The following is a 27,318-nucleotide window of genomic DNA, read 5'->3' on the forward strand; positions in this document are numbered from 1 at the left end:
CCTTTTCAGGAGAAATACCAGTGCATCACTATTGTGTTACATTTTAACATACTTTGTGGAGGATGGATGTTTTTATTCAAGATGTCTGTAACAAGTCCTTAACTTATTTAATGTGAGAAGCCTTCATTGGAATCTATCGTTTGCTTGTTTCCAATGAGTTTCTGCAACTGTTTTTTCACCAACGTATTAAGTAGTTCCCTTCTTATTTGATGCTGAGGTTTTAGGGTTTGGGTTTATTGTTGTGGGTTTGGGGTTTTGGGTTTGTTTTTTTTTCCCCCTCCAATTCCCAAAACTGTTTATCTGCAAGTGGAACAAAACAGACGTCAGAATCTCAACCAATATCCTTTTTGCAGTTAAGGGTAAATAGCTTTATCCTAAATTTAGTAAAAGAGAAGGTGGCAAATGGACAATCTGAAGTGCTTAGAGGGAATGCTCACTCTTTTTAAGGCTGTCTCAGAGCAGTTTGTGTTTGGTGTCATTTTAAAGGTAGCTTGATCACACTTTGATATCAGAAACAGCCTTGTAACAAAGAGCCTCGTACAGTTGTTTGGCCACTAGAGTTTAAAATGTAAACAAGTTGCAGTGGGAAAGCAAAGGTGAGGCAGTGTATTTTGAACCAGTGAATTGTAGCTTGCAAATGTACCTGATTTTGAAGTAACTGCATGGTAGCAAGGATTAGCAGTCTCTTACACCCCTTCCTTCTTCCCTTTCATCCCCGACACATGTGTCCAGCATACCGTACATTGGGAAAAATAAACAACTTACTCCAGCAAAGCTAAATCCACTTAATGACTGCTTAAAGGGAACATACAAACTTGCATTGCTGCAAGCCCGTCTCATGGTATTAGCTGGAAGACTAGCTAATACGCACAAAAAGCCCAGTCCAGGTTGCTTCTGCAGATGTGTCGCTTTCGGAGAGTGCAGTGCATGGGAACGCCCGAGAAGAAGGGTCCTTTCCTACAGGGTCCCCGGCAGCGATAGCAACTCCCACTACTGCTTCTAGTGCTGGAGGCTCACGGACAGCATTCCAGGGGCGGGTAGGAAAGCTTGCGTTTGTACTTTCCCTTTAAATAGGAAAGGTTGGCTCACATGTTCCTCATACTTCTCAATGAATGTACTGTATTACCATTTAAAAAAAAAAATCAATGAAATGATAATAGATTGGTCTCCTTTTGTTATCTGGTCCTTGTTTAATTTGTTTAAGGGTTTTTGTATACAAAAGTTTACATTTTTATGTATATTTTTCTTGTGTAAAAACTGATGTAATATGTGTATAAAACACTGTATGTATTATCTGTATATAGTGTGACAAAATGATTTTCTTTCTTTCTTTTGGATGTATTAATAAATCTTGCTGTGAAGTAGCCGTGTTTACTATGATGAAACCCTCTTCTTCAAGCCATTTTGCTCAGTCAGAGATGTATGAATATTGCCCAGGCTGAAATCTAATCCATTAAGTGATTTGTTCTTTTTTTAAACATATCCTAAGTACAGTTATTAAACTGTCCTTTGCTTAGATAGCTGTAGAGTCCGATTCTGCTCTTGCTTATTCTCTGTTGCTTTCTAATAACATTAGCTAATTAGTTTTGCAAACAAACTGGGGTCTTCAATCTCAGTACTGCTTCTAATTATAGTGCTTTCTAGCTCTGGATCACTGGCCTGGAGACAGATCCTCTTCATCTTGTTTTCTGTTTTGAGTTGCAGAACTGTACTTGAAATATAATTTAAGAGGTAGAGAATAGAATTTTGTCTTATATGTTGTTAAGTTTTCTAAGATTTAAAAAATATATACCTGCTTCATCACCGAAACTGGTAAGTTGGAGTTTGGTGTTATTTTGAGGATTAGCGTGTGGATGAGAAATGGTGGTTGCTGAGGTGCCGCAAGGCTCCGGCCAGCTCTCGGGCAGGATTGCGAGGCCAGGGCATGGATGTGGTGACTACCTGGATTGGTCTGACACTGGGCATCACCCCTGTCTTGTTCAGACGCAGGCGGCTGCACACTGGGGAAGAGTTGCCGTTCCTGCCACGTTGCTGCAGCTAGTGCCATCTAGACTGCCTTGGCTGGCACTAACCTTCCCGTGCTGGTCTGGCTCTCTGAGAGCGGCTTTTCCACAGTGGCTTGAAGGATGTCCTCTCTTTAGACAGAACTACATCTTGGATGCTTTGCGGCAAGTAGATGGCTGCTGCATCTTCCTCTCATTTGTATTGGGAAGTCTTCCCCTTTGCTTTCTGACATGAGGGTATGTGCTACAACTGGTGTTTGCTTTGCTACTCTCCATCTCCAACGCTTTTAAAGTTGTGACTCGCAGGGGAAAAGCAGTCGTGTCCTAGGTGCAACCATCTTCCAGGTTCTGCTTTTCATAAGCAGCCTCGCTTAATGCTGCCCAGATCATCGGAGTAACTATCGGCAGAGATTGATGAGAAGGGGATTCAGTAATTTGACTTTTCTTTTTAATGAACAGTGGCCTAGCCATTCTAGACAGTGTAATTAGAGCTGCGTTTCACAGTGCCTGATTGTAATTCAGGCCGAGGGATAAGCGGTGACAGTGAATGATGTAGTCTTCCATGCTAACACATGCTGCAAAGGTTTCGCAGCAGAGGATGGAACTGGTTTGTGCTTTAATACGTTGCCTTCCTGGGAGATGGGAGTACACAGGAAGTGCTGCATCCAGACATTTGTCAAAACAGACCGATGACAGAAAAGACCAGACACTTAAAGTAAACAAAAGGAGAGTCCAGCAGCATAAGTTCAATTCAATATGACTGGAGAAAATCTACCCCAAGCTTGTGCATTCTAGGGAATTTTCAAAGTTATGGGCCTGAGGCATTTGGACGCTATAGGGGCAGCAGTGATGAGGCAGTTCTGGGCTGTCACTGACGCAATTCTGGCTGTGCGTGTGGGTGTTGCAAAGCTCGTCCTTCGGAGTGCTCCTATCTCAAGTAGCACTCAAATTCAAAGTGGCAAGAGATGGAAGAATTGATTCTTGCGGAGAAAACAGTTGTTAAAAATCTGCTTTCAACAAAGCAGCAGAAGTAAGTTGTATTTGGTGTAGGATTTGAGGCTGCGATGAGGAGTAAGAAGGTGGAAGTTAGGAAAATGGGGGCTGTTCCCTGGGGATGACTCCCTGGCAGAAGTGTAGAGTTGCCTGGTCTGCTCCAGAGCTGGGTGTTCTCCAGCGTGGGCTTGACGAGAGATGCGCTGAGACTCCTCTGCTGGCGGAGGCTGAGACCAACTGAATCACCTGGGGTGGGTTTTTTTTTCCCAGCATTTCCATGAACAACAAAGAAATGCTGCTCTTTATTAGAAAATGTTTGCATGGGTCTCAGTCTGAAACTTTACAGAAACAATTGGTCATTGTTCTAGTGCCACATTTCAAAACACAAATAGGTTTTGTTTGAAGTATCAATTCAGGAAGAACGCGGTACATCTTTCTTTGTATTTTGACAGTCCTCTTGAGCTCCAACAGTAGCCTTGTAATAGTTGACAATTATTTTCTCAGGAAAGCTCATTTAGTTTGTACTTGAAAAGCGGGTGACATTTTGTTACAAGAGCAAGCGTTGCTCTCATATTCGGTGAAGCAATTGGAAGGAGAAACCTTTATTAAGTTTGGGAGCTGGCTTCCTGCAGAGGTGAAGGCAACCTCTCTCTCTCCCTGCATAGTCACAGGCAGTTGTCCCATCTGCAGGAAACAATGGGGTCCATCTTCCACGCTTCCCCCCGGAGCCTACATCCCAGCGAGGGCTGGTACTCTGCAGCTGTCAGGTCTGAATTGGAGATATAGGATGCTTGTTTTAAGGGGCTAGGGGGTGACTGTCATGTTTACTGCAGGAGGTTCAGCCCAGGAATGGCTGCCTTGCTTTACTGCTATCGCTAATTTATGACTTGTGGAAGGTGCCAGTGAAGAGTCTTGGTACCGCTGAATCTAGTAAGAAAATTGAAGTGTTGTGCTAAAAATGTCCCCGAAATCAAAGTAGCTTTGATATTCATATGCATTCTTGTGCTTCTGTAGGGTAACAGCGGTACAAACTTCCTATGCCTGTAGCCAATAACTCCCTTGACAGATGTCCTTAGGACCAAGAGGCTTGTGTGTCCTGTTCACCTCTCACATCTCGCTTGCGATGGCTGACAGCCACCAGTGTGGAGGAGAGCCCTGTAATGTGAACTCAGTCTGGCTCTGATGCCTGTTTCTGCTCAGCTTGTGCACCAGCTTCAGGTTCTTACCTGTTTAATTTTAAAACCTTTGTTTTCATGCCATGCAACTCCCGGTGGAAGAAACCCCCTGTAACCAGCCAGCAACTGTCCCAGGGGGCTCTTGCAAATCTGATCTGCGGGGCCCTCTGTGATGCCCACCAGGTAGCTGATGCTGGTTAGGCTGCTGACATGGACGTAAATGCTGTCCTGATGACCAATATTTTCTCACAGCTCCCTTGTGTTCTGCAAGCCTACATTTCCTAGGAGGGTGTCATGGACTTCAGCCTCTTCCAGCTTCCCCATTGCAGCCATATCAGATGCAGCGGTGGCCTTTTGCAGCAGGAGAGAAAGTGCTGTGGTGAGAGGGAGGGGAGAGAGTCTTTCCAGCTGCAGACCAGGGCTGTGACCCCAGGGAGGGCAGCAAGGCTTGCGAGGAGCACAGCTGGCACAAAAAAAAAATCTTGGTTTCTCTTGGGTTTTAAGTGCGTTGGAGCGTTTCTCTTCAAGCTGTGGCTTTCTTGCACCGAGGCTTTGCGTGTGCTGAGAGTGGCAGTGCTCACGAAGAAATGCATTGGGTTCAAACTCCAGGTAAAGAAGTAGCAGCAACCCTGCCTCACCCAGCTGGTGCCAAAGCAACAGCAAGAACAGAGAGGCTGATTTGTGTCAGATTTGGGCCAGTACTCAAGCTGCGAGTCTCCGTTACAACACTGCCCCATCGTCTGAGTTGGTCCACGTTTGTGCCAGTGGAATTTGTGCAGAACTGGACCCTTGCAGTGTTCACAGATATTTCCCAAAGTGATTATTGTCGCCATTTCTACACGGGACACGTGGTACCCAGTTACAGCTTCCCCGTGTCTCTCCATGGTGGTGCTGATCCCCTCCAGCACTGGGAGACCTGCCTGAGTCTGGGGGCCTTGAAGCTCTTACAACCGGTTTTGGGCAGGTCTTCAAAATAACGCCTTTGTTGGATTTTATTTTCCATTTGCTAAAGAAAAATATTCTTTAGCGTCACCACATTAGGATGAACCCAACTGGGTTGGGGAGAGAGGTCTAAGGGGTGACTCTATAAGTGCCTAGAAGCATACGGATGGGTTAAATCCAAGACACATGAGGCATCTGGGGTTCTTCTCCGCACATTCCTGTTGCCTGTTGGTGCAGACGTTTATGCAGAAAGTGATGCTGCCTGAATCGAGACACACATTAGCATCAGCAGAGGATACCTCCTTCAGTGTGCAGTCTTCTATAATTTGTGCTCTCAGCAATTTGCATGCATTTGCTATGGCTGCTTTAGTAAAGAGCTTTTCCAGTCCAGCTGAGTGTTCAAAGTCAGCAAAGCCACTTGACTTATAGCTGAGAGCACTTGGTGGTTTTTTATTGGTTTTTGTCGTGTGTGTTCCCCCTCCCCACCTGCCCCACCCCCCAAGTTTAATGCCTTGTTTAAGCCTGCAGAATTTAATTTTTCTGTTAAACAGCATTTGCTCAGTGGAGCTAGCTAGTTTCCTCTGTTATTAATCTCATTTATTCTGCTCTCCCTTGGGTCCTACTGTTTAATATAACTTTTGGGGTTTTTTTCCTCCTCCTTTTTTGCCCAGTGTTTTGCCTATTCCATTTGTCTTGTCTTCTCCATCCCCTTTTTCCTCAGACTGCAACTGAAATTGTTGCTGAAGAGATTCTGGTAAGCAAAATTAGATTCCTAGAACTCAGAATTGTTCCTTGTCAGACCTTATCCTCTTCACTTGGCTCCTTTATCTCTACCAGCTCTGCCCAGGTACGAGGCCTTGCTTGGCAGAGCTACTCCTAATACCCCTAATTAAGAAATTAGAATCAGTCAAGGTCTTGTACAAATATATATGTTGCCTGAGGTAGGCCCTTTCAAAGATGGTGGAGATGAGGATCTTGACAAATAATCTCTCTCAGAAAAATTCAGTGAAGCTGCTGCGACATTTCGCATGCCATGCAAAGCTGGCTGCCTGTAGCAAATTTCCTGTGATGATGCACCAAAAAGATGATGCCTTTATCAGACACTGTTTCCCATTAAAAATGCTTAGAAAGCTACCAGTCCTGCTCGTACCGGTTCCCGGTTTGCCGTGGTGTCGGCTGCTTTCACACAGCCCTGTGCTACAGGGAGCAGCGTGTTTCACGGAGGCTGTGCTGTGTCTCCCTGCTTTTGGGCAGACTTTGCCCACAGGCATCTGCCAGGTGACAAGAGAGTGGGGCGGGTGGGTGGCAGCTCAACTCTTATTCAATTAATTGAATACTTGCAGGCACTCTTTTCCTTAATTTCCCCCCAGTAACATGGGATATTTATCTGCAAGCTTTCTACCTGTTCTGCTTCTTCCTGGATTTCATGACTGGTGCTCAACCAATGCCAGAATCTGTACTGGGCTGCTCTAAGCTGAGTCTGTAAGAGACCAACAATGCATGGATCTTCTAGTGGCTCTAAATGTAATCTAAACTGTACAGAAAATGATGGAGGATACCAGCAGAAAAGAGCAAGTGACTCAATGTGACTAAACCTGTTCATCATCAGTGGGTGACACAAAAAGACACTGTCCTTATCTTTCAGTGCTGGTGCCTGCATGCATTTTGGAAGCCCATCGCACAGGCTGTCTGCTGTCCCGTGCACCTCACCGTCCCTGTGGCACCTGGCAGCACAGCTGGCTTCACCATCACCTTGTGAACTCTTCGCTCCACATCTTCCTCCTTGTCTATGTGTTGCCCAGTGGCTGTCTCCTCCGGCGGACACCCTGCAGGTTTTGCTGTCTTACACCCCAACCTACTCCGGTGGAACCAAGCTCTTGCTAGCAGCGCTCTCTGGTCCTCTCTGGCCTGCTTTTGTCTCTTGTTCAAAGCTCCAGTTCGCAGTCTGTGGAGCTATGACAGACACTATTTTTCATCCTCTTGCTGCCTTATCAGGGCCCCCCAGCCCACGTTGCTCACCCTGTCCGATACGGGCAGCTATCCAGGTGTGAAACTGCCTGGCTGGAAAACCGGTGGTTTTTAAACCCATGTTGCTCTCTGGTCCTGTAATTGAAATACAGTCTGTGGTGCGTAATTCTTAAGTACATCAAAACTATAAAAGAAAATCCTCTTTTTACTTTGGTCATCCCTAATGCCATAAAAATAAATCCACTCATTCTTATAATTCATAATTCAGCCTCATTTTCCTTCTGCCCTGTTTTTCCACCAGCTGTTTGGGACTTGATTTGCAGTGGAAGGTGGTGTTTGATGGAAGGGATGCACCGATGAGAGCAAATGGCTTCAACCTCTTGCACTCAGAGTATTAAGTTTTATGGCTTTCCCAGTGCTATAAAACAAACACATCCTATCTTATTTTTCATTTTGGTCATCATTCTGTTTATTTTTCTTGCAAGGTTTTATACCAAGATAAGCGTTCCCAGAGGTTTTTGTTTACTCTGGGAAAATGGCTTGGCAAAGGACAATATTACTGTGCAAGGCTTGCATTGTGAAATTGGCTTATGCCTGTAATTTTTATGTGAAAGATGCCAGGCTGTTAACAATTGAGAATTAAGTTTTCTACTTCTATTTTCAAACAGGTAATTTGCTAATTATTTACCTAGGGATCGTTCCTCGCTAATAGCCTATCTGAGTCCATGCCATGCTTATAATAGTCCTGCTGTCATGATCTGTGCAGGGGAGAAATGCCGTTCCTGGGGCGACAGTGGAGAAGGAAGGCTGTGGCGAGAGGAGGGCAGCAGCCCGGGAGGTGTCTCGCTCTCCCCTGCAGTCGCCCCGGCTGCCTCGCCGGAGGATGCGTACGGCATGCAGTGCTCAGCAGAGACCCAGTTTCTCGAAGGACGTAAGGTAGCGTTAACGCTGTTAACCACAAAGGTCCATTTGCCCCAGCTGCAGAGCCGGACCCAGGTGGGTGCCTGCTGGGTTGCTCTCCACACAAGCGTGCCATGGTGGAAGAGCGTCACCATCGCAGATTCAAGTATGGCTAAGGCAGGACTGTAGTATATTCTTTCTTGAGATTCAGGCTGTTTTATGCAACACAAGACCGGGACCTGAAAGCCGTGTTTTTGAATCATTTTAACTTTACAGCTGTGATCCATGTTCAGTCTCAGACAGAACCACAACACAGTGGCCGTCTGTCAAGTGCACTCCCTGGTGGTGAGACCTCTCTGTTGGATCAGAAGGCTTCAAATCAAAAGGTTTGCATTTTCTCTTTTCTTCACCGATGAACACTTGCTGGCAGTGCAACACGGCTCTGCTGTTTAGTCCCCCTATGTCTGAACTACACTCAAACAGGCCTGTGTCCTCCAGACCAGCACTGGTGTTGATGCTACCCCTGACCTGTGCCAGGCTGGCAGGGCTGTTTGAAGGGACCTCAGTCAGAAGTGTGGTCCTCAGCAAGCACGCGGAGCTGCTGAACATAGTGTCAGGTGCTGGAAAGGTACAAGCAGCGAGAACACAAGCAGATGGCCAAGGGCAGGGGTAAAGGTGCTACAGCTTGCCGCGGAGGGTGACAACCTACTTGGTCCATCAGCTTTAGTTTTTCGTTCCTGGTTTTATTTTGTTGCTCAAATTCTGCAAGGAGCAGCAGGCCATTGTAAGAGGTTTTTGTAATACAAATGTTGCCCGAGTCTTTAATAATCAACCCAAAGTTGTTCCTGACCTTCTTGACCAGGTTTATTCCAGAGCATCCATGACGGCACTGACGGCGCGCGCCTGGCAGAAGCAACAGTGCATGAGCTGCGGGACTGGGGCTGGGCAGGGGATGCTGAGGAGCAGGACGGCATCCTCGGTTCCAATTGTTCTTTTCAAACCCAGAAATTATGTCCTGCAATACGTGGTATAGTCTGTGCAGAGGCTCACATGTGCAGAACCGATGCTTTCCAAGCAGCGTGAGATAAGGGAAAGCGTGGGGAAGTGGAATATCTTTATTACTTTTTTCAAGGGAGATTCTCTTTCACTTCTCATTTCCTCTTGTGTTTCCTTTCTGTATTTGTGCTTTAACATTAGGTTTGATATTCTGTCTTGATAGCATCCAAGTGAAGGCTTACACATTTCATCAGGATTGTCTCTTTGGTTTTCAGGGCTGAAAGTCCCAAACAATATGAAGCAGTCACAGCCGCGTACACAACTGGAGTCCTTTCATCCGCTCCAAACAGGCGCTTTCCTTTATTCCCATTCACCCTCATTACTTAATTTCCTAAAGAGGCTGCAGCTCTTTAATGCCTGAGTGACGTATGTCAAAATGTCTCGCTAGGCTCTTCCAGTATGTGATAATTCAGTATATCCTGTTTCCAGAGCTGAGGAAATACGTTTCCTTCACTTTAGCTCATTACTCTTTAGGAAATTGCTTTTCTTCAATTATCCTGACAACCTGAATTTTGACAGCTCCAGACTCACTGGATGAAGCTCCTGCATCTCTGCAAACACTTTTTTCCTTGAGACCTCTCTGTCTGTCATCTATCACGTCCTTCCTAGAGAGGACCTTTCATTTGGGACTTTTCTTACCTCTGCCGATGGAGGCTGGGTGTCAGGACACAATTAACAATGCTGATCCTGAAGGTTTACAAAAAACCGGTTTACCGTCTCCTCTCCGACAAGGTAATACGTTGCTTTGCAGGCTCACGATCTCCATAGGTGAACTTGTATTACCCATTCCTGTGCTAATGTAACTTTTATGGCTAAGTTTTGTAAAAAGAGCCATCACTTGCGTTGTCTGGAAGAGGATCTTAAAGAAAGCATTAGCAAAGATAAACTACAGGGAGCACTCCTCAGCACTTTCTCATCCAAGAGCCACTTAACCTATCCAGAGGAAAAACCACAGATTATCTTGCAGAGAGCTGTCACAAGAGCTTTCACTTACGACCAAATACAGATGAGCCCAAACTTCATCAGTCTGAATATTGCTCTGCTTCCTCCTCTGTGATATTACTTCTAGATGTAGGAAGATGGCCTCCCCCTGCCCCACACCTCGTAGTCCCCAAGCTCCCTCCCCAGCAGCAGCTGGGGGAACTGGCACGGCCCTCGCTGTACTGGTTTGGTCAGTAACTCCAGAGACTTCTTGCTGGTCCTTTCCCAGTGCTTTGTGGTGTCCTCTGACGTTGTTTTAGGAAGCTCAGGTCCAGAGGGAGCATGTCCTCATGCTGAGGCACCTCGTTATCTCATGGCTAAACCAGAAATGTCCTGTGCTCCTGCACATGCTTCTTGATGCTGTAGGCTGCTAATAGCACCTTCCTACCTCTTGGGTACAAGAAGAGAAGCACGTGGCTGTGAGGAGTTCCCATGCCATGTGAGGGAGGAGGCAGCACAGATGGAAATCTAGACCAGTTCATCAGAACAAAACACTATGCCAACATGAGGGACTATTTATACTTAATGAGAGTCTTGCATTTGAATCCTAGACCTCAGTAAGCCCATTTTTTTTCTTCAAAACTCCTTCATTTCACCCACACAAGGGTCATGACTGCAAACCACCCCAACTCTTCTGGGGACTGACGCAGTCAGTCGTCTGTCTGCTGCAGAAATCCCCTTTGCAAGCAGAGTGATTCTCCTTGTTTTCAGTTTCCATTAGCTCTAGGTGACAAGCTGGAGAATGTCAGTCCATGGATCCCCCTGGCCTCTCGCAGGAAAGAGCCTCCCGGCCCTCCCCTTTCACCATACCCCACCAAGAATTACATGTGTTTTATGGTAAAGTTTCCCTTTCTTTAACCAGCCTTCCGCTGGCAACATTGGTTAAGATGTGTTTATTCTCCTATGAAGGCAGGCTGAGAGAGTTGGGGTTGTTCAGCCTGGAGAAGAGAAGGCTCCGGGAAGACCTTACAGCAGCCTTCCAGTACCTGAAGGGGGCCTACAGGAAAGCTGGGGAGGGGCTGTTTGCAAGGGCATGTAGCGATAGAACAAGGGGCAATGGTTTTAAACTAGAGCAGGGTAGATTTAGATTAGACATTAAGATGAAGTTCTTTACAATGAGGGTGGTGAAACACTGGCACAGGTTGCCCAGAGAGGTGGTGGAGGCCCCATCCCTGGAGACATTCAAGGCCAGGCTTGATGAGGCTCTGAGCGACCTGATCTAGTTAAAGATGTCCCTGCTTACTGCAGGGGGGTTGGACTAGATGACCTTTAAGGGTCCCTTCCAACCCAACACATTCTATGATTCTACGATTTGCTGGAGACCTGCAGACACACGTTGACGTTACTGCCTTCCTAACTGCTGCTCTGAACATGTATCTCATTTTCAGCTGTAATGGACTTCTCTAAGCTTCTCCTTGTCTCATCTTTGACTCTGAATGTTTTTTGGCAGTTTCACATGACAATCTGACGGGAAAGAAGCTTTGCTAGATGAGCGTACCGCTTGCTGATTGTTTTTTTCCTCTTTTGTGATGAAAAAGTTGGGTATTCATAACCTGGGCTCTCCTTCAGGAGATAAGATAGAGTGCCTGGCAGCAGCTTCAGCATTAACGGGATGTCAGGTAACTGGGTCTCATGGTCTCTTTAGGGACAAGCAACTGTGCCTGCCCAGCTCCGTAAGTGGCAGCAGCCTTCTGCAGGCTTCACCAGCTTGCCTTAGTTTGGTCCTGGGTTTCATAGCTGTTTTGTTGCTGCTTTTAAGGCAGTCTTGAACCCGCAGGTGTGCTTTCCTGTCGACAACTCTTTTGCCTGCAGTCAAAACCAGACACCAAACTGTGGGGAAAATTAATGGCACCTGCAAATTACGTGTGCTTAAATACTGAGCTGCTTCATTTGCAAGTATAATTGGGTATTTTGGTGTCTGAGGCCTGTGCCTCATGCATCCGCATATCTTAAGCATGTAAACAGCTGGAATTTGCTCTGCAGAATGTTTGCGTTGGCAGGCAGGCACGCTGGTGTGGCTGTGCACAGCACAGTGGAGACGGCTCCTCTGCGCATCCAGCGTTGTGCATGCGATGTTGGTGATCCCTGCCAAAAACACAGCTCTTGCTCTTCCCCTGTCCCCCAGGGGCTTTGGGAACGGCTCTCTGCAGTTCCCCTCAGCACACGTGATTGTTGCTGAGGAACCGAGACTCACCTTAAACCTCACACCAGGGAACCCCTAGCCCAGCTGAGGTCCTGCACCACAGCCAGAAGGTAAGATCTAGGTCCAGGAGACCTGCCTGGCCCTTACTGAGCTCAGCACAGCCTTGGCTACTTATGAAGAGGACCCACGTGCCCTTGGCCAAGAGTGCAGTATTGCCTCATCTTTGCAGAAAGGCAGCATGTGCGTGGTGTGCAAGCAGTTAAATCGAGCAGGGATGCGCTGCTCTTCCTCTCTCTGTTGTTTCCCTCCAGCTAATCTCAAGTAATTTTGAAAGTTCATATTTTGATCTCGCTGTGTACAGAAAACATAACAGCTCCAAACCCTCATCCCGGCAGCACACGGGAATGCCATTGTGCTCACCATCAGCACACATAGCTTTCTGTCCTGTCCCGGGGCTCGGGGCAGCGGGCAGAGTTCTCCTGTGGTGCTCCCCAGCTGGTGGGGCTCAGGCAGCTCCAATACCCTCACAGCCCATCTAGCGGGACCTCATGCTGGGGAATATGGGTGGAGGTCACACCCCAGCCCCATGCATCTCTCGGAGAGCAGGGAGAGGGGAGTTCAGCAGCGGGGTGGGAAGGGGGTCGCATTGCCGGCAGAGGCGGCCGTGCCTGTTGGCAGCCCTGAGCTCTCATCCGTGGGGCTGCTGGGGCAAGGGCACATGGGAACTTCCTGGGGAAATGGAAACAGTGCTCTTTGAATCCAAAATGGCACCTTCTCTGCCAGGTTGATTTGCGGGTGACTGGGAAGTCGGAGGCTCATGGCACTGTCCTCAGGCTCTCTGCTGCCCCACCGGGAGCCAAAAGCCCCAGGGACACGGTTGGCCCCAGGGCTCAGGGCAGGAGCTGGCAGGGTGCAGGACCAACATCGCCTCTTCAGTGTCATGAACACATAGAGCACAACACATGGCAAATCCTAATTCTAATTCTAACATTTCATTGCTGGAGCAGCTGCTTGACCCCAGGCCCTCCATCCTCCTGTATGGTGGATACAGCAGGTGTATGGCTGACGGGCTGTCTGCGCTTCCTCCTGTGGCTGAGGTTGGTGATGTTTCCTGGTCCCCAGGGGGCAGCTTTGATGCCCAGTGGTGTGCAGAGCAACCCTGTGCTTGGCCAGGGGATGCCCGCTGCCCTCCTTCTCCTGCCCCAGCTTCCTCACCTCTCGGGAAGAGCTGAGGCTGCCGTCTCCTCCATGGTCTGGCCATGGGCAGTGCCGTGCGAGGCCGGTGCTCACCGTCTCATGGCCTGGCCCTTGTGCTGGATAAGGGGGAAACACATCTCCAAAGTGGGATTGCTGAGAAGAGGCTGGGCTGGGTGTGGGACAGGCAGAGTGAGCTGCCGTGCAAGTGGCTGCCCCGCAGGACAGACGGACGATGTGTAATCATTAGACAGGCGAGTGAGCCGTGATCAAACGGAGCAGAATTACCTGCAAATGCAAAAAATCAAAGCGTGTCAGGGAAAGCAGGAACACAGAAGGGATAAAGAGCTCAGCATTAGCCTCCTCTTGGGAAGAGCGTCAGGGCAAAAATAACTTGCCAGGGCTTTGATTTCTGCTGAATGCCTACGATGTGAGTGATTTGTTCGCTGCTGGTGGAAGATTTTGTTGGGGGTGAGGAGACCGGGGGAGCAGCCCACGCTTGTCGGCTCTCTCCAGATAAGGAACTGTTTGATGTTGTGGCACCTCTGCCATGAGAACGAGGAGAGCTGATGGGCTGCTCTGCATGGGCACCTCAGTCCAGCCAGCAGCACGCAAGGTCCTTTATTGCTATTTCTTATTATTATTGTAATTGTTGTTATTGTTATTATTCCTGTTATTTGTTATTACGGACGCCTGCCAAGACACACAAGCCGTTTTTCCTGCCTTCCAAAATTCCAGCACCTCTTTTGTTAGCTCTGAATCCGTGGGCACGTATCTGGGCAAGCCACAGCCCTGTGGGTGGCAATGCGGGGGTGTTCACGGGGGCCTGAACTGGGCCAGGTGCTGGGGGGGGCGGTCTGTGCACATCCATAAGACAAACTGTCATTTCTTAATTGTCCTGCTCTTTCCTCCGTACTGCATTGCCCAGACCAGGTAAAATGGAGCTCCAGTACATGGAGAAATGCATTTCTCTGTACCCTTTTGGATGACCAAGCCTTGGTGTCTCACAGAGCTGCGGCCTGGGTGTGTTTATGTCAAGTTCCTGACACATCTGTGGAAAGTCAGAGCTAAAAGCTAAGTGGTGATGTTTTCAGGGGCAGAAAAACTGACTGACTAAGACCATTTGGCATCCTGTGCACTGGACTCCTGCCCTGGAACATCAAAGGCAATTTGGGAATCAGGCGCCCAACGCTATTCACGGGGAGGGTCAATGTACATTTACTTCCAGGCCCTAGACCACACAGACAAGGGTAACAGGGGTCAGGCCCCCTTAGAAGCAAGGCAAGACGTTGCAGTGACTTAGCTGGCATGGGGCTGAGCCTCAGGCCAGGAGAGGTGTGTAGGTGGTGGGATCTGTGACGCAGCCTCCATAAAACAAGGTTAAAGCCAACGGTGCTGTGGCTGGCAGGTAGCCAGGGCAAAGGCGGGATCACTGTTGGCGAAGCTCTTGCAGACCCTGATTTACACTTGCTGCTGTCTTTTCTGGCACAAAGGTGCACGGAGGAGGTGGGTGATGTCCAGATCGAGCTGATTCACAAGGTGGAAGCAGCCAGCCAAGGTCTCCCCTCCGACAGAGGTCTATGTGCCGGCACAGCACCCTGCTAGCTTGGCCGTTAGCCCTCTCTGGGCCCTTTCCAGGTGCAGACATGGCGTGCGGCACCAGCTTTGAAACACACCGCACATGGCGGCAGGAGCACTGCGAGACTGTGGGAAAGCCTGGGCTGCTTGATGAGGCTGTTAGCGCTCTTTAGAAGTCTCCTTATGAGAAGACTCTGGCTTAATCTCAGCTCAACTGGAAAAATGCCGATGACTGGAAATGTCATCAGCTGCCTGTGGGCCAGGCTGGCCCTGAGCTGATAAGGAGCAACGCAGAATAAAAATGTCAACAGAAAATTGGAGAAACACAGAGGCTGGTTGCATCTCTTCTCCATCCCGCAGAAAGCAAGGTCCCTCTGCTGCCAGTCCTTCCAGCAGCTGGACTTTCCCAAAAGTCGCAGTGAGAAACTCTGCACTCTATCAAAAAGGAAGTGGCTGATCTCAGTGCTGCGGAGAAAAACTGAAACCCTTGCCCCATAGACTTAAAGGGGGTAAGTAAACCCAAGTTTTGTTGCTTTCTTTAACTTTTTAAGGCAAATCTCGCAATGTTCTGGGCTGGAACCTCGCTTTTTTGAAGCTCTGGCAGATGGTGGGGGAAGGAGACCCAACCAGAAGGAGAGCTGACCCACCTCCCTCGTTGGTCACCTGGAAGGTGGGCTTGGAGCACCACCTGAGCACTAGGTATGGGCAGCAGCTCCTCTCACCCCATGCAACAAGTGCACTCGGGACCCCATAGGAACACCAAATACTGCGGCCCTTGGGCAAGGAGTGATGCCAGAAGTAACTATCTAATCTTCCCTCTCTGGTGGGAGGGACATGTTAATTCTCCACAGAGAATGGGGTGCAAAGCTCAAACCTTGCGATTTCCAGAGCAGAAAGGTGTCTGAAAATGTCACCCGGGCCTTGAATACATCTGCATCCCTTCCCTGAGTTTATAGAGAAAATAAAATCTAAAGAAGTTTAGGGAACTATACTTGCACAGCCAGCAGATTATAAATAACTTATGAACTCCTGAAAGCAACCTGTGGCCATTTCCATCTGTGTTTTATTGGGGAATCTTTGAAAGAAAGCTAGGAGCTGGGAGGAAGAGGGGCAAAGAGTGATTTACAAAGGCTGCAGCTGGCATCAGTGCTGGCTTTATGTCACTAAAGCACTGGGATTTATGACTGAGGGAAGATGCAAGTGTCCCTCACGCCACTGGATTCCTTGGCCAAACTCCCACCCTGGGACTTGCTCATTCTGCTCAAGATGGAGAAGCCACCCAGGTTGGTCTCCTCATACTTTACCACACCAGCCCTGATGTCAGCTCTGCCCTGCGAGGCTCCAGGGTGGGGGTGTGTTGTGCATCGTGCATGTGTACCCAGAGGGTAGCGGGATGTTTGTGGATGGTCTTTTAGAGGCTATTCCTTCTCCAGCCAGGAATGCGGGGACAGTCCATTACCAACTCAAACAAACCCCCCTGGCCGAATTTCCCCCAGATCCCTTTTTGACAGCGTGGGATCATCTTAGAGTCTGAACCCCCAAACTCTCTGCCCGGTTCTGGTCTCGCCTTCACCCCCACGGACCCTGTGGGCAGCCGAGCGGTGGCCCCTGACTTACATCGGTGCCGGGGAGCTCCGGATGGGGGCTGACAGCTCCTGGCGGCACCGATGTCCTATTGCTGTCCCTATTGCCCCCGGCATTTCCAGGGGGGCAGTTTGGGAAGGGGTGACGGCCGGCCGGGCTCGGCTGGGCTGGGCAGGTCCCGTCCCCGCTAGGTGGCACTCGGGGCTCAGACACCGGTAGCCCGGGCCGCCTCCGCCCGCCGCCGGCGGGGATGGCGGGCGGGGAACGGGCCGTGAGGGTCAGCACGAAAAATGTCACCCCCGCCGGTGCCGTGTCTCTGAAGGGCCGTGGCAGAGGTGGGGTGCGAGGAGGGACGTGGCGGCGCCTTGCAGAGAGGTGGCCGTGCAGGGCCTCGAGCTCCGGGTGGGTGCGCAGACGTAGGAGAAAAGAGAAAAGCTTTGCTAGAACTCCTGTTTTTCAAATGGATAATTTAATCAGTGGCACTAAGTCCTCCCAATTATTTCTTGCCCTGGGTACTGCCCACTGATTAATTTGCTTCGCGTGAATCCAGCCAGCTGTTGTCACGCGGCAAGTAAACAAAAGCACCTGAGTTTTGATGGGACCACATAAAAGTAATCAAAGAGGTTAATTATCGCTGTTAATTACTTGCTTTGCAGACTCGGTCGCGCACAGCACCGCCTGGTGCCCCCGGTGCTTGGGAAGCCAGGGTGACGGGGCTGGGGCGATGGCGGCAGCAGGGAGGCCCTGCCACTGGCAGGACACGTGTGGAGGGACCGACGGTTGGGTGGGTGTCCGTAGGTCCAGGCTGGGACAAGGCGGTTTTGTGGAGGCCTCTGGACACCAGTGGTGTGACCAGGAGCGTGTTTCCTTACCTTCCAGAGTGATTTGCTTAATCAGCCTTGACTTCCTGCTCAATCAGCCCCGGGCAGCGCTGCCGGAGGGCCTTCGAGGGAAAAGAAGAAGGTTCAGAGGCTGGAAAACTTTCCCTGGAGGGAGTCATGAAGGAAGTTTAAACTAATTTAGCATAACAAAGGAAAGGTTAAGAGGTGACTGGATCATCATCTCTAAGTACTTATTTAGGAATGAGACTTCTGGGAGCAGAGGGCTGTTTAATTAGGAGGACAAAGGCATAACAACATACAATGCCTGAAAGATGAAAAGAGGCAAAAAAAGGGGCGTCTCCCTTTTTAATGCTTAAGGTTATCTACTAATGTACTCAGAGACGGTAGAGTTTCCATCCTTCAGTATCTTTAAATCTGGATTAAAGATCTTTCTGAAAGACGTGCCTGGGGTCAGAGAGAAATTGTGAATTTGTTATTCTGTGGCCTGTGTCTAGTAGGAGTTCATATTAAAAGATTTTATCTGATCCTTTGGCCTTAAAATCTATACATCTCCTTAAAATCTATACATCTCCTATACACAAACCTACTATGTCATCTGGTAGTTTGCACATGACCATGATGTGACACACTTTGTGTCCACCTCACCCCAAAACATGGTCCTGATGTACAGCCGGGACTGCTGTGCTGTCACAGACAGCGGGGTGCCCCTTGAGCCCCACTTTTCCCTCAAGTGGATTTCGGTGGTGCAGCATTTTCCCCCCGTTGGTTTTCTGTCCAGGGATGGCTGAAGACTTGCTGCTGCACAATTTGATGAAAGCATATTTTGTGGTCTGGGCTCTGCTGTTTGCCAGGGACTACTGAGGTGTACAGCATCGTCTGCAGAGGCCGTACGGCTTCATTTCTGCTGAGCTCTGACTACTCTGAAAAGTAACTGTCACTGAATAGTGACAGGGAAACAATACCTGCTTTTACAGAAAACTTTCCAGTTTGGGAGAAGCTGTCCTATCCTGCCCCCAAGAAATGTTCATGTTTCTGTTGGCCAAGTCCAAATTTGCCTGATGGGGGCATGAACCTAAAGATTTCGCCTGCCAACTCCTCCTAATTTAAGGCAGCAGCGGTTTGAATTTCTTCTCCTCGGAGTCCTTGAGTTGCTCAGCTGAGCCTTGTGTTAATGCTGGGCTTTGAATTTGCTATTCCACCCTTGAACCGCTATGCTCTGTTGCCCAACCATGCGGTAGTTCCTCAGCTGATGTAAATCAGTTTAGCTCCGCTGCCTTCGCTCCTCTGTCAGGCACCCTGGCTCATGCTGTCTCCCCACAGCCCAGCGCCCCAAGGCAGCCACCGCAGCAGCCTTGCTTGCCCCCATGGGCCCTGCATCGGAAGGTGAGGTTTAGCTAGAGACGCCAATTAAAGTCGGCTGGGGCAGAGCTTCGGTGGAGCGGTGCTCTTGTCCTCTCGGTCCTGGGGCCGGGACTGGGCTCTTGTATCTCCCACCCTTTGGAACAGGCAGGTGAAGTGTTGCTGTCTGTCAGCCCCCTCAGTGCTGGCCGTGTGGATGGTTCACCGTGGTGAACGTTGCCATGAACAATACGTAAGAAGTCAGTGTCCCTCCGCTAGATCCTTGACTTCAGCAGGCTTCCTGGTGGATTCAGACTTCCAGCATGACTCAGGGTATTGCAGTGTGTCCTTAAGATAACATCTTTTGCTTGCCAACATGTAGGCTGGCTGCCAACGGTGGGGGAGGAGATCTGTTGTGAGTCTTTTGTATGTGCTCATAGTAAATAGATACACGCCAAATTGATTGCACTTGCCTTTCTATTTCCCCGCTAGGAATTGAAGGAAAAGAAGATGTAGTCTTCCGTGGTCTGCCCCAAACCACTGCCCCACACTGCTTGGTTCCATGGGTGCCTGCAGCCCCTCGCCTCTGCTGCAGCCAGCACGCACCCCAGAAACAACAGCGTGGGGATCCAGTTTTTGCAGCATGGTTCAAGATCCCCAACTAGGATGTTCTCCCACTCTGCGTCTGGACATACTGCCGGATGAGAGAGGTGCTGATGTCCCTGGCGATGGGTGAAGGGAACCGGGGCGCAGCAAGGCAATGTGACACAGGGGTGACAGTAGCTGGGGTCAGAGCTGCCCATGGCGAGGGCACCCTGCCTGGGTCAGCCCTTGTCCTGCAGAGCTGAGCAGTGTGCTGGGCCAGCTCAGCCCCACCTCACACCCTTGGTCCTTGCCTATTTGCAAAACCCCAGGACAGCATCGGTTTTTGATCTACTGCCTTGTTGCCAAACCATTAACTTTCCAGTTTAAATGCTTAATACAACGGCCTTATTTTGAAGACTGCCAGCTGAGCTGCCTCTGCTTAGGACTATCATTTCCAACTGTTCTCTGGCAAGATGCTTTCTCAAATGATTTGAAAAAAAATAATCAAAGTTGTAACCACATCTGTGGCTGCCTTTATCTCTGGGAGCAGGGAAAATTAGCTCAGAGGCCGTGAGGTGCTTTCTGAAATGGAAGTCTTCTCCTGCAGACAGCACAGCTCCTGGTGGTGGAAAAGACCAGCCGCTAATGTGGCTCTCACTGAAATCTCCGACACTGGTGTTCTGCGGCTGAGTGAAAAGAGCAGCCTAAAAGCCACCTGATTTAGGCTGTTATCCTAAATCAGCTGTGGGTTCTCTTTATGCACACCATCCAGCTGTGCTGATATATTGGCAGGCCGACCCAGTAAGGAGATCTATAGTGTTAGTGAGTGGTTTTATTTAAATGCTTCTCTTTTTCTATTAGTTCTTCCTAGGTTCTTCCTAGGCTGCGATATCGGTCCTCCACCCTCTCCCAGCACAGCTGACAGAGGAGGAAGCAACGGAAATTTTTGCCTTAGCGGCAGAGAACAGCAAAGGTACAGAGCACATCTGGGGCTGTCTCCTGTGCGTTGCTCCTGAATCAGCAAGCCAAATTGTCCGCTGGTGTAAAAAAAACCCCACCTCAATGGCATACCAATGAGGTTTCACTGGTTTACTGTAGCTGAGGCTCTGTCCGCATCATCTCTAGGAAAAGTTGATTAGGTCCAGTGGATTGCTGACTTCTTTTATGAAGAAGCTGTAAAAAGTTCTTTTCTTCTGCTAGTGCTTCTCTCCGGGGAGTTGTTGGCAGAGCGAGCCGAGTCTCTCAGCAATAATACATTTCAAAGTTATTATGCCAGCAGAAAAGAAACACAAGGATTTGAACTTGGTAATATATATTTTTTTATGACAGGCCAGAACACTAAAGGGAACCACCCCCCCGCTGTGCAGACCTCCCCGGGTCTGCAGGGCGCCTGGCTCGCTGCGCCACGGGATGGCGACGGCTCCGACTGGGACCCCATTTCAGGGCTAATCCCAGGGGAGGTCAAAAATACGGCTCTTGGTTTCGGCGGCTGGGTCTTGCCACCGAGCCAGCTCCTGTGCTTGCTGGGAGGGACGTAGATTTGGATGGAGCTTGGCCAGCCTCTGGGGCATGTCCCTTCTTCTGACTGCAGACAGATGGGGTCACCTTCTCTCTCCACCCCACTGCTGTAACGCGCCTACTGGTCACGGTGATGTATTCAGGTGGCGAGCGGTGCAGCCAAGCCCAAATCTTTGTGCTGCTGTGGTAATAATAATGCTTTCACATAGGAAATGAGTGAATTGTCAGCTGAGACCTCCTCTTTTTGTAATGATTAACCCTCCACTAATGATTTGATATAATATCGGACGACGTTGAGTGCTGCAATATTGATGTTTAATGTGGTCCAAAGCAAGGGCTCAGGAAGCAATAAAGATTTACTCCAGCTAATGTGCGAGGGCTGGGTTGTCCCTGGGCCCCGTGCTAGCTGATGGCTTCAAGTGTTTGCCGTGGTGTGGCAGCCTCGCCTAACAGAAGCTGAATTTCTAGCTAATAATTTAATGAAGGCGTCGCTGTATTTCCAATTTCTGGAAAAAGCCATGATTCTTCTTTTGCTACATGTTATAAAATCAGCCCTTCGTACTCCACAGAGACAGGGAAGAGCACCGCATCCCTCTCTTTGAGCTCCTAATGGGTCCTGCAGCAAAGCCTGCACAGGGCCGGGAGGCAGCTCCCAAATGGAGGAGGGTAGGAGAGGTGGAGCACCGCATTGGAGCATCTACCCGATTCCAGGACCCTCCCTGCCCTGCGTATGGCTGAGGTAGATGGAGCTGGCGCAGACTGGTGCCACAAATAAGTTGGCGTGGGAGGAAAACTTGGAAGGACAAATTACCGGGAGTATTGATTCCCCCAGCTGCTTGCAGAGGGATTTCATTTCGCAGCACTGCCAATGACATTATGTGCAGGATCTTGTCCATGGCTGGTTTGGTGGCATTAAGAGAATTACTTTGCCCTAATGAATAGGAATAAGAATATTTCAACCTCCTCCCTGGAAAGTAATGGTGGATCATCAAGTGTGCAGCCAAGTTCAAGTCTAGTCACTTGCCAAGTGAATGCAAATGACAGGTTGTTTTATTTAATGGAGACCATGATGTGTTGGCCAAAACTGTTGTCTCTTTTCTCTGTGGATTGGTTCCCCTCCCCCTTCTAAATCAGACTTTGTCTCTGCTCCTGACTGGCTTTTTTTTTTTTTTTTCCAAGCATAGGAGATTTTTGCTGACTCTTGCACTGAGTCTGTCTGTAGATTGCACCAAAACTCCTGGATCGGCTCTATTTTATGCTGCGCTATGGGAGGAGATAGGAGCTGGTGTGCTGGTGGTGTTCACCGCCAGCCAGCACTGGAGACGGAGCTCCCTGTCTTCTTCCAGCTTGGAGCCGGTTAGATGCTCCATCGCTGCCCTGTCCCGCCGAGACCAAAGTGACATTGTGGAGCCCCACACCCTGGCAGCGGGCCCTTTGCTGCCACGGTGGCGTGGGAGCACCTGGGCTGCGATGCACTTCGGTTTGGACCAACCGCTCGCTCTTGCAGCACACCAACGCCTCTGCTGCTCAGCTGCCCTTCAGCCCGCCAGCTGCTCCCTTCCAAAGCCCATCCCTCCTCCTCCTCCTCCTCCTCGCTTCCCTGAGCCACCGCAGTTACCCAGAGGTGTGCAGGGGTAGAAGGCCCTGCGAAGGGCCAGCCCCTTGGCTGCTGTACAGGCACACAGCCCAAATGCTGGGCAGATGCGCTGGGCTGCGGGGTCCGGGTGGTGCAAAAGCAGGGCTGAACCCCCAGCCCAGCGCAGGCTCCAGCAGACCAAGGCCAGGAATGCTGCAGGCAAGGAGGAGTCCCATCCGATCAAGGATTTAATTTATGCTACACTTACACGGACTTATTAAACTCTTCAAACAAAGGCCGTGCCTCACCACAGCTCACAAACTAGATCAGTGTGAGACAAAATACTTAACGATCACGAACATGCATTTTCAGCTGAGCCGTGGCATTTTGCTTCATACAACAGTGATGATTTGTAACAGTCACGGCTGAAGGTGGGTTTTTTTCCCTGGTCTTTTGTAAAAAAACAGAAAGTGTTTGCAAAGTTGACTCTGACATCTCAGCTGCAGACCAGTCACCTTTCAAATGCAATGGCTGTGACTGCTCACCGGTGGTTAATCCTCGCATGAAGATTTTTGCTTCAAGAGCTGTAGGGAAGCGGGGGTTTTGTTTATTTGTTCAGAATCAGGGTTCTTTCCTAATTAATTTTTAGTTGACAGGGAGAACAGGTTTCTGCTTTGTTTCGCCAAGTGTTTTGATGTACGAGCAGAGATGTCGTGCGGGATCTGTGTTTGCAAAAGAGGCTGACGGGAAAGATCAAAACTGATTTGTTACGTTTGCAGAGAAAGAGGCTCCGTATCCACAAAACAGAGCAGGGACTGACTGAAGGCCCCAGACACCAGCATTTTGGAGCTGAAATTGTGGCTGTAAGCTGGTGACCAGAGTCCTGTTGACCTTCCAGCAGCCGTGACTTCATGCCAGGTATCTATTATGTCCTGGCCCCCCGCTCCCACTCCCAGTCTCTGACCTGCCCCGGGCAATGTAACTCGGCACAGCTCTGGGCCTTTCTCCTGCGGGATGAGACCAAGGGTGCCTCCTGCTCCAAGGCTGGGCAGGGCAGGGGCTGCTGGGCAGTTTGGGAATGAGCTGTGCTGGGAGAGGTGCTAGAGGGGTCTCTGACCATTTGCAAGCAAGCCGCAGAATCATGCTGACAATAGGCCTGCAAAGCTGCCTTTTGGTTGGAACCACGCCTGGAAAATCTATTTCCCAAGCGGGGACCTCAGCAGTTATGAATCCCTGACTGATGTGGTCGAAGGACATGGCAAACACATGACCTGTTACCATGATCCGCCAGGCTGGATCCTGCTAATGTGCTTGTTTAACCCTCTCTGACACCACCCAGAGAGGTGGCTTCGGCCTCCGAGTGCCGCCAGTGTCAGCCCTTCCTGGCGCAAAACCCCCATCCCCGCAGGCAGGGGCAGATGGGAGCTCCCTGGAGGAGAGCTGGCTCGGCTGCTGGGAAAGCAGCAGTGGAGAGCATGGGAACAGGCAAGGAACTGGATGCACTGCTCCCATGGAGAGCCCGAGAGCGACTGCTTGCACAAAGGCACACCAGGGCGGTGGCACCAATGGTCCTTGAGGTGGGGGGAATGTCACGTCTTTCCTGACACATGATTGGTGCCCCGGCTCTTTTTCTCCTGTCTAATCCTTCATTTGCAGCCTTTGTCCTTTGCGGCACACCACTGCCAGGGTGGGTGGGCTGTGGTGTGGGATTCTGTGCTGAGATGGGTGGAGGTAGAATGGAAGTCCTGCTTGGGCTCCACAGCCAAAACCTGTGCTTTCTGGGCATGACAGCATGGCTTTGGGGACCCTCAACAGCATGGGCACCATGTGGGAAGCTCTCTGTCTCACCCCACTGATTGCTGAGAAAGTTCGCCTTCATGGACAGGCAGCAGCAGTGAGCTGCCATAGTCCTTCAGGAGAAGTCCTAGCTTGTCTCTAACTGGTCTCTAACAGCACAGCCCTCCTGGGCTGATTGTCATCCACAGTTACACCGTGGCTGGGCCTGAAGTTGTTGCTGGCTGAGGTGCACAGGCGTGGAGCTGGCTGCTCTCACCTCTCCACAGAGCCACGGCACTGCATCCTGACGTTGGCATGAGCCGGTGCTGTGCTCGGTGAGTTCAGGGGATGTTTTTACACAATTGAGGCTGGGAAGGATTGAAGGGATTTTCTTTTTCTTCCCCCTTTTAAACAATAAATAATGGCAAAATCCATCTCCTGCCTTTTTTAAAAACAGCTCCTTTTCCTGATGGATAGATAGATATAATGAGATTCTCAAAGTCGTAAATCTGCTGCGACTTTATTACCTGCATCTGTTGGAGATGATGTGAAGAGAACTTCATACAGAGAGGACTCTTGAAAGGTTACAAAGGGAACCAGCAGTCTTCAGAAAATCTTCATCTAGAGAAAACAGCCAAGAAAACCCGCTTAGAAAAAAAAAAAGCACTTGAGCTGGATGAATAGGTGTCAGGGCTGAATGCGAGCGACACGCGGCAGCAGGGCACCTTGCTGTGAAAGTGAGCTGAAGCCTGAACCCTGCGTGGGCAGCTCTGGTGCAGGAGCCAGCCTGTGGCTGCCATGCACAGCCCTCGCCCCCAGCACCGGGCGTGCGAGGGGCTGGCCGGCACCCCTGCCCTCGCACAGCTGAACAACACACCACAAACGGCAGCAGTGTTAAAGCAAAAAAGCAGAGCTCAAATGCATTGTTGCTTTTTTTTTTTACCCCTGAGGAACCTGCCACCATTTCAGCCTCTGCCCTGGGGCAGGGAGATGGGTGAGAGGCAGCCCCGGGGCTCAGACCTTGCTCTGCGCTGCTGGGTCTCCCAGAGCGGATAACCCCATGGGTGGAGTGATGGCACATCATGGCCTCACCATATCCCCACACTGCCCCACCTTCCCTCTGGGCTCTCACAAGGTCACCAGTGGGTGTCTGACACAAGAATGGGGAAGGATGTAGGAAATGGGCACAGAAAATAATTCTTTTTTAAGATGGTCAGTAGATGAGTGAGGATCTGACTGGCTCCCAGGTGTGCTTGGTGTGGAGCCCTGGCCCAGGAACGGGCAAAACCCTGGAAAGATCCCAGTGACTCCTGAGCAGGTTGGCCGTTTCTCAGCTGGGACAGGTACCTGCTCGATGCGGCTGTGGCCAAGAAAACAGCAGGTAAATGAGGCTGTCCCAGCCCATGCCTTGCCGCAGGGCCAGTCCCAGCGCTGTCAGGGCGCTGCGATTGCCAGAGGTGGTGAAAATGGGCTGGAGATGGTACTGGGAAGTGCAGCCTACTCCTGGAGCACAACGAGCTGTCATGCAAGGTCATGTCTGTGGTGCAATGCAATGACATCTTCAGGATGTCATGGTGCAAGGTGGCAGTTATTTCAGTGGCAGAGAGGCTTAAACCTTCCTCTCCCTGTCGCAAGGAGGAAGATGAAAGGAGGAGCTTTGCTTGCTGGCTTTGCTGCCCCAAGTAGCCTCTGCTCTCACTGACACCTCACCCTTGCTGAGCCAGGGAGGCAATCCAGAAAGCAGAGCTGCAAGCAGGGAGAGAGCAGACGACATCTTTAAGCTGTGATCATTGAAGAATATTAACTGATCTCGGGCTTTGTGACTGCCAAAAAGCAATGCTTGAGCAACGTGGCGCCAGGAATCCTGAAGTCACTTTCGTAGCCTTGGAAAACGCAGCTGCTTTGGGATTTCAGCCCAAGACGGCTGTTATTATCCACTGTGCAGAATGAAGCTTCTGTTGGGAGCTTTTACAAAGGCCATCAGTCTTCCGAAGTAGTGGTTGTTTTTATCACCTGGCAGTAATGATACTCTCTGGTCCCTTTAATATCCGAGCGTGTTCCCAAAGTGAGACCGGGAAACTCATTTAGGGCTCACCCCCTCCAAGGGAAACAGCTTACAATTTTCTGCCAGGTAGCCCTTGCTGTTGTGAGAATGGGCACAGCTCACCTAATAAAAACCTCGCTGACAGACACGACCTCCTGGAGGTTTATCCAAGTCGTTTGTTGTGGAGCAGAGCAACATATATCACGGCTGAAATACGGGCCAAGCAGCAATCCTCATGCATGCGGCGTCTCTGCTGTAATTGATTCGCAGGCAGGACAAATACCTGGTGGAGAGCGCGAGGGTCTCTGAGTGCACTCCTGGCTAAACCCATATAATGGTGTGTGAAATGGTATTGCTGAAGCCCGTGGCTAAAATCCAGCTGGCTGGCTGTAAAACCACAGCACCCAAAATATGCCCGTCCCTGCATGCGTCAGCTGGGGCACCCGGGATCCAGCTCAGAAGGTAACACTTTAAAAACCAGATCAAAAGTGGTGATCGTTTCCAATAATGTGTGTGCAGCATCGCATGTGCATTGACTTCCCTTTTTTGGCCAATGCTGAGATTTATTGTTCCTTCAGGTAAATGTTGAATGAGGAAAAGCTTGTTTTGGTTGGTGAATGCAGCAGGTGCCCTGGGTGGGAGGTGCTGCCACCTGCCATCTGGGACCTGTATGTCTTGACACCCCCCTCCCAGGGATGGGGTGAGTGACGGGACTGACGCCACTTCAAACCACAGGGAGTTGTGAATTTTAGGGATACATAAAGTTGACAGGGATGACTCTGTGTGGCACCGTGGTTCCTTTCCCACCCTGGCTGTAAAGCATGGGGTGGTTCTGAGCACACCCAACTACCCCCAGTAGGAAACAGCCCTCAATTGTGTTGCCTATCCAGCATCTCATATGCACAGGTGGACGCAGCTGCAGAACTGCCTCCCCATCACTCAGTGAGTGGGGAACATGGGGCGCGGAGGTGCTCAGAGAGGTGTGAAACCCCACCGGACACCCCTAAGCAGCCTCCCCAAAAATATGGGCTGGCTGGGGGAGCAGGTGGCGGGGAAAGGCTGCCATCTCCCAGCAAGCTGCTTAATTTCATCAGCTGCATGGGGCTGCTTTGCCACACGTCC

General features: G+C 50.0%; 1 protein-coding gene across 2 annotated transcripts in view; it reads left to right on the top strand.

Moving 5' to 3' along the window:
* Nucleotides 1–14,928, top strand: part of INO80D (INO80 complex subunit D) — a 59,816-nt gene extending 44,888 nt beyond the window's left edge. Inside the window, exon 14 of one of the 2 annotated variants that reach the window (XR_012588185.1) lies at nt 10–1,364. The gene's annotated coding sequence lies outside the window, so the exon portion shown is untranslated. Of the gene's footprint in view, nt 1–9; nt 1,365–14,848 lie in introns of those variants that run through there. The other variant, XM_074593469.1, reaches the window with a different exon arrangement.
* Nucleotides 14,929–27,318: the final 12,390 nt, after the last annotated feature.

Source organism: Larus michahellis, chromosome 7 (genome assembly GCF_964199755.1).
Source record: "Larus michahellis chromosome 7, bLarMic1.1, whole genome shotgun sequence".
Taxonomy (NCBI): Eukaryota; Metazoa; Chordata; class Aves; order Charadriiformes; family Laridae; genus Larus; species Larus michahellis.